Raw genomic sequence first — 5,115 nt, 5'->3', positions numbered from 1 at the left:
AGAGAGAGAAGAGAGCACCTTGAAAAAATGCCTGTCAATTTGTACCTGAAAAGTTGTCTGTATTTAGTATGCGCCTTCCATATTTCTCTGCTTCCAGTTAAGAACTCTGATCCTGTGTCAAAGCTGGACTCCAACAGATAGGGCCAGTGAGATCTCTTAGTAGGTAAAGGTGCTTGCCATGAAGTCTGGAGGTGGCTACTAACATTCCTATTAGATAGGGCCAGTGAGATGGTTTAGCAGGTAAACGCTCTTGCCACCAATCCTGCCACCCGAGTTCACTCCCCAGGTCCCATAGGACCAACTTCCACAAGCTGTCGCCTAATCTCTACACCCCTGCCCCATGGGGCACACACTCCTAACATTCATTATGTATCATATGTTTTGCATTTATTACATATTAATAAATAAATAATATAAGTAAATAAATATAATAAGTAAAATAATAAATATAATAAGTAAATAAATAGAATTTATTACTTCAAAAAATACAGCTCAATAGTGAGTATAACTCAATGGTAGAGTATGTGCTTACCTAGCAAGGCCTTCGGGTAGGTGGGGCAAGACAAGAAGAATAAGTACTAAGTACTGTAGGTACTGTTGCTCTGCAGGACAGTAGGATTGCGGGTTTACAACAATTTACGTGTGTGTGTGTGTGTGTGTGTGTGTGTGTGTGTGTGCACGTGCGTGTGTTTCAGTTTGTATTTGAGTTTTGTGGGGAATGAGATCTCACTGTAGCCCATGATAGGCTAGAAGTCACTGTGTAGCGCTGGTGGCCTCAAACTCATAGCAATTCTCCTGCCTCTGCCCCCTAAATGTTGGGATTACAGATGTGAGCCATTACACCTGGATAATAATTTGGTTTTTCTTTCCATGGCCTTGAACACGCAAGAGCAGCATCCCGCCACAAAGGCTGCATCTACAGTCCCACCCACCTAGTCACTATTATTTATTTTATAGAGAACTAAAAGAAAATCGAAATTTTCAAAGATTACCCACAAAGAAGTGATATTTAAGGAACCAGACATGCTAATTGCTGACTTAGCCATTTCACATTGTATGAATGTATTGAATTATCACCCACTACCCCAATACATTCATATAATCACTGTGTCAATTAAAAATAAAATGGGGTAAAAAGAATTACTTGCTCTGATACATAATTGTTCACCTTGCTCACTCTGAAGGCAACGTGTGCTCTTGGGTGAACATGTCCTTAACTATTTAGCAAGTTTCTTGGAGTGGACTTGTCTTTACGTTTCCTAGACGATACCTTCTAACCTCCACATATATTAAGGGCCTACTACATCTCAGGTAGCAGGTATGACGTGGAACTAAGTGACTAATAGACTCTTTAACCTCCAGGAATCTTGTGTGAACCAGAGGATAATCTCCCTTTTGATTAACTCGGTCAGTTTATTGGGGACCTAATTTACAACTGCAAAAACGTTTCTGTAATGCAGCACAACATGACCATGATGGCAGTCACACAGGTCCTGCTCACACTCAAAAGCAGAGAACAATTATACAGGCTATGAGCACAAAAGGGCAGGAATCTTGGGAATTCTCCCTACCACAGTCTTTTACAGGGTGGCTTCATTGGTAGCCTCCAACCACCAATTGGGATCTACCAGTAAGTGTCCATTAGCACTCTCCTCAGAGTCCCTGTGCCTTTTACTTTTGCTTGGCATCAAGACATCCCACAGCTCACTAAATACTCCATCTCCATGTCCAGAACTCTGGTTGGTTGGTTGGGTGGGTGGGTGGGTGGTCAGTCTGTTGGTTTGTTTGTTTCAGCTTAACAACTGAATAGCTTAAAATAACAGCTTTTACCTCATACCATTTCTGTTAGTTAAGAATCTGGAGAACTTAAACTAGGTAGTTCAAAGTCAGGGGTTCTCATAACTTACACTATCAGGGTTGACCAGTCTCGCCCCATAAAATTTGATCATAACTGGAGAATCTACTTCCAAAGTGTTAGCTCACTTCCATAGCTGACAAATCAGTGATTGGCAGGAGGCCTCAGTCCCCACTTGACCTTACCTCTCCATGTTGCTATTTATGGGTCCTCGTGGTGACTATTCTCCTCAGAGTGAGAACTTTAAAAGGTAACAAGATAGAAACTACAGTATTTTTAAATTTTAACAAATTGTATGTGAATGGGTGCTTTGCTGCATGTACGCCTGTGTACCATGTACATGCCTGGCGTCAGACCCCCTGAGACTGGAGTTAGATAGTTGTGAACCACCATGTAGGTGCTGGGAATCAAAGCCAGGTCCTCTGGAAGAGCAACCACTACTACTAACTACTGAGCCATCTCTCTACCCACCCCAGCCTTTTTCAATTATTATATCTATTTTTACGTATGTGGGTGTTCTGCCTGCCTGTAAGTGCCTAAGAGGGCCCAAAGCAGGTGTTAAGTAAGTCCCTGGAACTAGAATTACAGACAATTGGTCATCACCATGTCAGTACTGGAATTGAACCATGATCCTCTGGGGGGGAATTGGGGAACCAACACTCTTCATCTATGAGCCATCTTTCTAGACCAAACTTTTTAATTCTAGTTTAAAATGCACATTGTTATTCCCTTCCCTCCCCTCCCTCCAACCCCTCACATTTCTCCTTCTTATTCCCTCTTAAATTCATGGTTTCTTTTTCTTTGATAATTATTCTCTCTCTCTCTCTCTCTCTCTCTCTCTCTCTCTCTCTCTCTCTCTCACACACACACACACACACACACACACACACACACACACAAATTCAGCCTGCTGAGTCCTTTTACTGCTTTCGTGTGTACATGATTTTAGCCCTGATTAGATTACCAATTAGTGAGCTCATCCCCGGAGAAGACTCTTTTTCCCTGTCTCAGCACCCATTAAACTATGTCTTTTGTGACCTGGACTCAGAAGAAAGTCAGCAGCCATTAGTGCAACAGCAAGTCATGCATATATACTACTGTGTTGGACTACAAAAATGTCAGTGACTGCCATGTTGGAAAGTGGCACCTACATTAGAGAAATGCAAGTAGAGACCACAATAAAATACCAGTGCATGCCTATAATCCCAGCACTTGAAAAACAAAGTCACGGGATGGCTACAAGTTTAAAGGCAGCCTGGGTTATGTAGTGAGTGCCATGCTAGCCAGTTCTATGTAGCAATCAAGACCTTGTCATTGTTTTTAAAAGAAAGAGAGAAAAAGAGCCACATTCAGTGCAGTGGCTAAAATTAAAAAGACCAATGTTGTCTAGGATGCAAATGCACTGTCTGGCTGAAATGAATATTATACAACTACTATAAAATACAACAGTCTCCCTAAAGACAAACACAGTGTATCCAAAACTCTTACACTACTACTAAAAGGTTTATATAAACAGGAAAAATGGAAATGCCCAACTATCTACCAACTAATGAAAGGAAGGACATATTGCATTGCCTACTTGCAAAAGAGCTTTACTCAACAGTACAAAGTAAGCTGGTGAGATGGCTTAGTTGGTGGAAGAGAGCTCTTGCTGTGCAAGTGTGAGTCTGAAACTCCAGCAATCATAAGAAATCCAGGCATGGCTGAGAGGGCCTGTAAGCTCAGCACTGCGGAGCAGACACAGAATCCCAGGAGCTTACTGGCCGGGACTCTGGCCAAAAAATGACAACTCAGGTTCAGTGAGAGACCCTTACTCAAGTGAATAAGGCAGAGAGTGCCTGATAGGACAGGATACTCAGTGCCTCCTCTGGCCTCCTCAGGAGAGCACATGGCATGAACATCCTTTTCACACATGTTCACATACGTATCACGCATACCATTCATACTCACCACACACACAACAACAAATCATAAACATTTTAAGTAAATTACTGATTAGTCTCAAAGCATTATAGTAAGTGGAAAATAAACATTAGAGGACTCTCACTTGATAATCTTGTGTCAAACTCAAGAACAGATAAAAAAAATTTTTTTTTTTTGTTTTTTCGGAGCTGAGGACCAAACCCAGGGCCTTGTGCTTGCTAGGCAAGCGCTCTACCACTGAGCTAAATCCCCAACCCCAAGAACAGATAAAATTTTAAGGTACTATTTTTACATTTATTTAGTGTGTGTGTGTGTGTGTATACAGACATGCATGAGTGCATGCATATGTGCCACAGTATGAGTGTGGGTCCTCTGAAAGAGCAGCTTTTAACTGGAACCACTTATTTTTCCTTTTACACATTGATCAACACACTGAAATGGAATTCACAGGTTTACTGGCAGACGCTCAATCACTAGCAGACATAACAGGAGAAGAAGCTTCCAACTGCAGATCTGATGTTGGCTGTAACATTGCCCTAAAACATCTTGCAGGGCAGCTGTGTGCATACATGCTCGTACAAGCTACAGTGCTCTTAGACCTTTTGCCTGCAGTCTCATTTTGGGGTTCTACAGGGTGAAAGATCATCTACAGCTCTGTATGATTGACCCATCAGGTGGTTCCTATGGTTACTGGGACTGTGGCATTGGGAAATTAGTGCAAGCTACAAAGACAGACACTGAAGAGCTTCAGATGAAAGGAATAATTAAAAGTTAAAGGGGTTGCAAGAATAATTCATATATACATAATGAACTAAGGATAAAGCTCCTGAACTAGATCTCAGCTGGGTTGGTGAAAGGAAGACCCGAATTGTTCTGAGGGATCTTAGGGAGGAAAGCAGAGAAATGCGCTGAGGAAACTTTGAAAAAAGAAGATGAATCGGATGATGACAGTGTGTAGTGTTTGTGCTACTATTTAGTTTTACATTTCTGTGATAGACCCATGGGGCTGCTTAGTGCCATGAAGTACACACACACACACACACACACACACACACACACATGTTCACATGCACGCACACACACGCAACAATTTTCACTGAGCTTTTGTATCATAAACAAACAAGTAAGGAGTTGGGGATTTAGCTCAGTGGTAGAGCACTTGCCTAACAAGTGCAAGGCCCTGGGTTCAGTCCTCAGCTCAAAAAAAAAAAACAAAAAAAAAAAACAAAAACAACAACAACAACAAAAAAGGACACAAGAAAAGAGAGGGGAAGGAAGGAAAGAAGTTTCCTTGATTTTTACAAGTTTCTATGTGCTAGTTCATACTCCTTAGCAGT

The 5,115-nt window shown here is 41.6% G+C and overlaps 1 pseudogene; it reads left to right on the top strand.

Moving 5' to 3' along the window:
• The first annotated feature begins 4,215 nt into the window (after nucleotides 1-4,215).
• Psma3-ps3 (proteasome 20S subunit alpha 3, pseudogene 3) lies at nucleotides 4,216-4,736 on the top strand (annotated as a pseudogene).
• The last annotated feature ends 379 nt before the right edge of the window (nucleotides 4,737-5,115 follow it).

The sequence above is a fragment of the Rattus norvegicus genome, chromosome 4, assembly GCF_036323735.1.
Source record: "Rattus norvegicus strain BN/NHsdMcwi chromosome 4, GRCr8, whole genome shotgun sequence".
NCBI lineage: Eukaryota > Metazoa > Chordata > Mammalia > Rodentia > Muridae > Rattus > Rattus norvegicus.
Note: the sequence above shows the minus strand (reverse complement) of the source record. Positions and strands in the feature narration are given on the sequence as shown.